Source organism: Nicotiana tabacum, chromosome 21 (assembly GCF_000715075.1).
Source record: "Nicotiana tabacum cultivar K326 chromosome 21, ASM71507v2, whole genome shotgun sequence".
Classification (NCBI taxonomy): domain Eukaryota; kingdom Viridiplantae; phylum Streptophyta; class Magnoliopsida; order Solanales; family Solanaceae; genus Nicotiana; species Nicotiana tabacum.
Genome location: NC_134100.1, coordinates 87,927,710 through 87,936,612, shown reverse-complemented (window position 1 = coordinate 87,936,612; position 8,903 = coordinate 87,927,710).

Sequence of the window (8,903 nt, the reverse complement as noted above, 5' to 3'; positions counted from 1 at the left end):
GAGGTTATGCCATTTTTATCAAAAACTTAAGTTGGGAGCTCGGATTTTGGACGAGGGATTAAGGGATTTTCAGAGATATCGATTGGGTAACGATTCTTAACTCCTTTATGGTTATATTCCACTAATCTATGCTTGAATTCATCGTTTAATTTCGGATTTAGGGTGAAAATTTGAGAAAAGTTCTTAGGCCGAATTTTGGGGTTTTGATTGAGATTTTGGTATCGGATTTGAGCAATTTTGGTACGAGTAAACTCGTGAGTGAATGGGTGTTCGTATTTTGTGACTTTTACCTGATTCCGAGACGTGAGCCCCACGGGCGATTTTTGAGTTAATTTCGGACTTTTTGTTAAATGTTGATTTCATTAATTAGATGAGTCTATTGTGGTTGTATTTATGGTATGTAATTGCTTTTGGCTATATTTGGGCCATTCGAAGCCGGATATTCGTGGGAAAGGCATTGTGACCAATTGATTGAGCTTGGTTCGAGGTAAGTGGCTTGCCTAACCTTGTGTTGGGGACTTTTCCCTTAGGATATTTCGATATTATTTGGTGTTAATATTTAATTATTTAGTTTAGACTAGAAAAGCATGCTTACGTGTTTTAACTGTCTAATTGACATTCTGTGCGCCATGCTTAGTTAAATCACTATTTTCCTTATCTGCGATTAGTGTAAACTGTATAATTCGAGGCTATACCTGTCATTGTATCTTGCATTGCATATTTATTTTGGGACTAAGGACGTATTCCGGTAGATCCCCCAGCACTGCATATTTATTTTGGGACTGCAGACATATTCCGGGAGATTTCCCAACACTGCATATTTACTTTGGGACTACGGACGTATTCCGGAAGATCCCCCTTTACTGCATATTCATTCGGAACTACGGGACGGCATCCCGGGAGATTTCCTATTGTGTTTACTTTGTTCTGAGTCGAGGGATCCTTTAACTGTTAAATTTTCGAGAATTTCTTTAACTGTATTACCGTAAATTTTACTTATATCTTTTACTGTTTAATTTATTATATTTATTCCGGTAGGGCCTTGACCTGACCTCGTCACTACTCGACTGAGGTTAGGTATGGCACTTACTGGGTACCATTGTGGTGTACTCATGCTACTCTCTGCACATGTTTTTCGTGTGCAGATCGAGGTGCACCTCATCAGTCACACTATCAGTGAGCCGGGATAGCTTTGGAGACTTCAAGGTATATCTGCCGGGTCCGCAGACCTCGGAGTCCCCTTCTACTCTTTCTCATGTCCATTATTTTCTGTATCGTCCTTGTTAGATTCTGATGTATAGAGACACTAGACTTTTCCTTCTGTAGTTTGTGATTCACGATATTTCAGGTTTTGGGGATTGTTGTGTATTTTTTGAATACTTGATTAAATTTATATTTTTATTTCATTATTCCGCAAAGTATTAGGTTTACCTAGTTGTAGAGATTAGGTGCCATCACGATATCACACGGAGGAGAAATTGGGTCGTGACATGCTTTCTGGATTTAGTCCTATTCCAGTATAAGTTCGTCCAAAAATAAGTAAATAACGCTTGTAAAAGAATATCTCATTCCATTGTTTATACGAATTTGGTGCAAAACTAAGTTGTTTTTATGCTTTGTTAGTGCATCTTCTAATTCATATAAAGTAATAAAAGAATCATCTCAACAGTTTATAGAGATAATTAGAAAAAAGTACATACCCTACTAATATATTTTTTCAGCCTTGTTACACAAGAAATTTCAAATAATGTATTGATAGTATCTGGCAGTATTAATATATGTATCTTTTTAACCAAAAGAAAGAAAAAAAATATTGACCATTTTCATTGCCAATCCTACCTTTATATAGACCTTTCTAAATTTAGAAAAGGAAAAAAGGTAAAAGTGTACATTGAGTTAAACATGAAGAAGTTATACATCAATCGCTCAATGTGATTGACAAAGTTTTCGAAATTAAATTCAATATACTATATTATGATGTTTCTGCAAACAAATCAAAAGAATTGGCGGATGCCGGACAATCATCATTATCTTTCTGTTCTCCCTAATTTCCAAGATAGTTTAGTTATATCCTATAAGAGGAACAAAAAGTAAACTCCAAATTAACGACTTGAAAAGCTAGTCTACAATTTAGTAGCAAAAACAAATAACGGTAATTATATAGAAAAATATATAACCTGTTTCAATTTAAGGAAAAATCACAAAATCAAACAAAGAACAAATCAAACAAAGCACATTAAGAACAAAATAAGAAAACACTTGAAGCAATGAACTTAGGTTGACGGTAAACGTATGACTACAATAGATAAAAGAGATTCAAAAGTGCAAAGAAGATACAAAGTAAAGAGAAAAGAAAAATACCGACGGATTTTAAGCAAAAACAAATCCTAGATGCGAATAAATTTATCAGTTGGGCGCTTGGTGTATGACTGTTTAACTTGAGATTTTAATATCCTCTAAACGATCATATTTGAGTCCCACCACTTGTTTATGTATAGGAATTTTTATATACCTATACACTATTGGAAATTTTATTACCCTCCCTACTCAAGTTTCAATTTAATTACATCCAATATACAAATCTACCAATTATATACACTTTAGGATTTAAATAAGTATCCTTTTATATTAGGAATCAATTATTTCTTATCCTTATTTTTTCTCCCTCATGCGCTCTCTCTCTCTCCGTCTCTCTCTCTCTCCTTCGCTCTCTCTCTCTCTCTCTACGTCTCTCTCTATCTCTCAATCCCTAATATAGAGCAAAAGAAAAGAGAGCAGCAATTCCACCATTGACAGCCAATAAAAAGTTTTGAAACTTTGAATTCGAATTTGGGTTTTCAAAAAATATTATTTGTTTGAATTGGGTGTTGTTGCAAACAATTGGAAATTCTCTCTACGTCTCTCTCTATCTCTCAATCCCTAATTCCAGTAATGTAAATCAAAGAAAAAGAGAGCAGCAATTCTACCATTGACAGCCATTAAAAAGCTTTGATGCTTTGAATTCGAATTTGGATTTTCAAAAACTATTTTTTGTTTGAATTGGGTGTTGTTGCAAACAATTGGGAATATAGTTTGGAGTTATATCTCAATTTTGAGGGTGTTTTGGTGAAGATTAGACTTGATTTTGGTTGAATTTCGGATTGAAACTCGAAGAAGAAGAAGAAGACATGACATACATTATACTTACGAAATTTTATTGTAGTAAAATGGTAGAAAAATTGTATTCTGATTTTGGCTGAATTTTATTGTAGTAAAATGGTAGAAAATATTATATTATATATATATATATATATATATATATATATATATATATATATATATATATATATATATATATTGTATGAAAGTTAAACAATATTGTATGAAAGTTGAACAATATTATATAAAAATATTGTATCCGTCGGTATGAAAGTTGAACAATATTGTATGAAAGTTTAACTATTGTATGAAAGTTGAACAATATTGTATAAAAATATATTTAAGTTGTGTGATATTTTAGTGGTATATAACTGAGTAGAAATAATGTATGAAAATTGTACATAAGTTGTAGATAAGTTGTATAATATATAATTAGTTGTATGAAATTTATTTTTACTATGTATAAATCAGATACAAAATATACAAAAGACATATTGTATAAAATTTGTATAAAAATTATATTTACGTGATATGATATCGTAGTTGTATATAACTGGGTAGAAATAATATATGAAAGTTGTAGATACACTACTAGAAATCCGGTAAAAATCGACCAAAAAAACCGACCAACGTTGGTCGGTAATGGCCAAAAACCGACCAAAACGCGACCATTTACGTGTGGACGGTATTTTTGTGGTCGGAAAGGAATACCGACCAAAGTTGGTCGGAAATTACCGACCAACTTTGGTCGGTCAATTAAATTCAAAAAAAAAAATATTGCAAAAAAAACCGACCAAAGTTGGTCGGTTTTTTCCGACCAAAGTTGGTCGGTATTTTAATTATGTAAAAAAAAGATTCACCATCTGGGAATCGAACCGGGGTCTGTACTGTGGCAGGATACTATTCTACCACTAGATCATTGGTACATTTTGTTTTAAGACTGTTTTTTATTTGATTTATACTTTTTAATTGTATTTTCGCACGAAAATAACCGACCAAAGTTGGTCGATTTTATTAAAAAGTAAAATTACCGACCAAAGTTGGTCGGTTTTTTTAAATAACCCGCCGAATTAACTGACCAATTTTGGTCGGTTTTTTTAATATTAATTTTTATTTATATTAATTGAAAAACCGACCAAAGTTGGTCGGTTTCTTGAAACATAAAATTCGCGGGACTCAAAAATAGTTTCCCGCATTTTTGCGCCAAAGAAAATCGACCAAAGTTGGTCGGTTTCGTAAAAAAAAATTAAAAAAAAAATATTTTGAAAAACCGACCAATTTTGGTCGGTTTTTTGATCGGTTTTTTTACCGACCAAAGTTGGTCGGTCGACCTTGGTCGCTTTTTGTCGAATTTCTAGTAGTGATAAGTTGTAGATAAATTATAGATAAGTTGTATAATATATAATTAGTTGTATGAAATTTATTTTTAATATGTATAAATCAGATACAAAATATACAAAATACATATTGTATAAAATTTGTATACAAATTGTATTTAAGTATAAGCATACTTTTAACTGCGTGAGTAAATATAAGCATTTACCAAATGTAAGGATAACTTAACTGGACAAAGTGTAAAGCCGCATCTGTTTACATTAAAAGAAGATTTGATTACACAAATTAATGCTCTAAAGTCTAAAATTGTTTCAATAGGACAAACACAGAACCCCCTTGATTAAGAAGTGCAATTTTTCTAATATTAGGAATAGTAATTTTTAAACTCTAAATCACATTGGAGATTGGTATTATGTAGTTAAATTTTCAACCACGTTTTTTATATAATATCTTAATTTAAAGGATGGTTGGATTCTTTTCACCTATTATCTCTATTATTTACATGCTTACGTATTTAGAAGCCCTATTACCTACTGTACCGCACAAAACTTCCAAATTGCAGGAGTGCCATTGAATAAATAACAGAATAACTTCATAAACACATGAAGATACTGAAAAACTAACAATTATTCAATAGACTATATCTCTCTCAATTATCATCACAAAAAAAACTCGAAGGGATTTGAATTTATCATGATTTTCAACACAAACATTTGAGTTTAATTGAAATCAGATGAAGCTTCAACTTGAGGAGAGAAAAAGGTATAACAGAAGATCCGGAGAGAAAAGGGGAAAGAGGAGAGAAAAAAGGAAAAATGTATAACTAAATCTCTTGATTGAAGGCACAAATAATTGATCATGGCCTTTTAAGGTGGATTGTATATATTTTGTAACTAAAATGTGTTTAGGTCGGATAAATACCAATACATAAATATTTTTCGTAATAAGATTTCGAATAATGTATAGGAATGAAAAAATCCCTTATATATATATTTGAGATGAAAACTCCTAGAATTACTTGGATGCGGTTTGTTTCCGTATTTTCTTAGAATCCTTTTGAATCTTGGCATTAAAGGGTCTGTGCTACTTAAAAATCTTTTTCTATTTTCAGTATGTTTCATATCAATATAGCCTACCTATTTTTGTAAATTACCGGACAAAAAGGTAGAATGCACTAAATAGCAAGGAATTAATGGCTGGTACGTGAATCATTAATTATGGTATCAATTGAATAAAGTATCGGATTGTAACGAAGATTAAACCAATTGATAGTTTACTTGGTTAATATCTAAATGTATATGGCAAGTAAATAAGTGTCATATAAACTTAAACTTCAAATAACAAAAATTGGAGGACTTCTTCCATACTTTAATTAACAAAAAAAGAAATAAACATAATGTTAGTTGAAGTTAAGGCCCTAAATATTATGAAAATAATTAAATAACTATTTTGTCTAATGTAAATTCTATTTTTAAAGGGTACAAAAAGGCGAACGACATTTCGCTAAGGGTTTTCGTACTTTTAATATAATATAGATATACATATATCTTTTTCAGAAGTTACTGTGCCGGTGACCCCCTTACCCAAAGTGTAGGTCCGCCTCTGACCATAAAAGATCAGCAGAGATGGACTCAACATTAAACTTCATTGGTTTTAGATCTTAGAATAACCATCTCATGTGTTAATAACTAAGTTTTAAATTTAATTATAGTGCAAATTTAGTTAATTTCCCTAACACATATGAATTTGTACCAAAATTACTGATTTTTGCAAAAGATTAGGGTACAATAAGAAATAAGGATAAATAAATACCTGGCGGATGATATCGCCAATAATGAGGGCAGTCAGTGTGCAAAACAAACGAAGCCGGCAAATCGAATTTGTGATGTAGTGCGGGAATACTGCAAAATAAAATATTAGTATAAATAATTCTTGAAACAAATACTACCTTACTTCCATTTTATACCAGGTTCCTTTATTTTATTTTATTTTTTTTTAATTTTTCATATTTGAAAACTCTTTTAGTTTTAAATTTTTTATTTTATCCTTAATAAAATGCTCTTAATTAAAGCAATAGAAATGTCATAACATCTTTTTAAGACCACAAATCTAAGGATACCTTTCAAAAACATCAAACTTTGTTTTGTTTTCAATAAACTCCGTATCAAATCAAATACCTTCATATAAAATAAAAAAGTATATTACCCAGAGAGACTAGCAGAAATGAAAGTGGCCCCATGATATCTGTTTGAAGGTGATGTATGAAGAATATTATGTGAGCCAAAAGAAAATAATAATAATAATAATAATAATAATAATAATAATAATAATAATAATAATAATAATAATAATAGTAGTAGTAGTAGTAGTAGTAGTAGTAGGGCATTGTCACGACCCGAAATTTCTCACCGACGGGACCATAATGGCGCCTAACATTTCACTCGCCAGACAAGCCAACGTTAGAGAATCATTAAACCAATTCCTTATTCCATTCAGTAAATAACAATAATTAACTAAAATAAAATATAATAAGTGCGGAATATCATAAAACTGTATTAATTACTACCACCCGAATCTGGAGTCACAATTCACGAGCATTCTAGAATTTACTACAAGTAATAGTCTGAAAGAAATACAACTGTCTGAATGAAAGAAACAGTATAACAGAAAAGATAGAAGGGGACTTCAAGGTTTGTGAACGCCGACAGATCTACCTTGAGTCTCTGGACAGCGGACCAATAGCAAAATCTTGATCAACCTGAGCCGGTATCAAAATCTGCACAGAAAGTGCAGAGTGCAGCATCAGTACAACTGATCCCATGTACTGGTAAGTGTCGAGCTTAACCTCGACGAAGTAGTGACGAGGCTAAGACAAGGCACCTACAAATCAACCTGTATAATTTAACAGTGTATATGCAAATAATAGAAATGAAGAACTAAACAGAAAATGTCGGGAGGGGAACATACTGAGGGGAATACAAGATAAAGAACTACAACAGAATAATCACCAGAGCAGTCAATATACCATGAATCAACAGAATAGTGAATACAGTAAGGAAAGATGCACGACATCACCCTTCGTGTTTTTACTCTCAATCTCACCATAAAATTAATAAGAACGGCACTACATCACCCTTCGTGCTTTTACTCTCATATCATGGTACGACATCACCCTTCATGCATTAACACTCACAAAATGGCACAACATCACCCATCGTGCATTATCACTCTCCCTTACCATAATGCAGTGCATAAATAGCAACAGGGAGATAGAATAACAAGTACGAATCTTACCTCAACATTTGATTCCATAACACCAACCTCAACTTTTAAATAAAAACTAAATTATCACCAGAAAATCCATAAACATGATAAGAATGATAAATTGAACAACACTAGTACAACACATCGCAATTAGGCATATGAATGAGATAATATAAGAAAAACAGAGAAACATGAAAAATAGGTAAATTTGGCGGCGCATAAGTACTCGTCACCTCACATACACGCCGCTCACATGAATTTCACTTAGCAAGTAATCTAAAGTATCTAATTCCCTCAAGTCAGGGTTAGACACAAAACTTACTTCGCTCCGAAGGCCACTTAATTCTCAATCACAGCTTTTCCTTTGGAGTTCACCTCCAAACCACTCGTATCTATTCAAAAATGACTCAATAATATCAAATATTGCTAAAGGAATCAATTATATTGTATAAATTAAATTTCCCAAATTTGCCTTCAAAAAGACGAAAAATCGACCTCGGGCCCCCTTGGTCAAAACCCAAGGTTCGGACCAAAATCCTTTTACCCATTCACCCCCGAGCCTGAATATATAATTAGTTTTGGAATCCGACCTCAAATTGGGGTCTAAATCCTCAAATTTTTGAAATCCCTAGTTTCTACCCTAACCCCTAATTCTACCATGAAACTCTAGATTTTAGGTTGATAATTCAAGAAATGTAATGGGTAATTGAAAGAAAATGGTTTAGAATCACTTACCAACACTTTGGGAAAGAAAATGACTCTTGAAAATTGTCTCTACCCGTTTGGTTCTTGAAAAATATTGAAGAAATGGCTTAAACCCGTGTTTGGAGTCTGTTTTAAGTCACTGGACAGGCCTTCATCGCATTCACGAGAGGCCTGTCACGATCGCGATGCACAGCGGCCTAAGGCCTCCGCGTTTGCATTCGCGAGTCTTTCTACGCGTTCGCGTAAGGCAGCTCCCCCCAAGCCTTCACGTTCGCGACCCTGTGGACGCGTTCACGTAGAAGAACATGACCCCCTCCCCCAGGTCTCTTAAACTATTGCGTTCGCGTGAGAATGATCGTGTTCGCGAAGGGTACCACCCCCAACGCTTCGCGTTCGCAACCAGTCCTTCGCGTTCGCAAAGAAGAAATTTCCCCTGCCCCCATTTTACCTTTCGCGTTCGC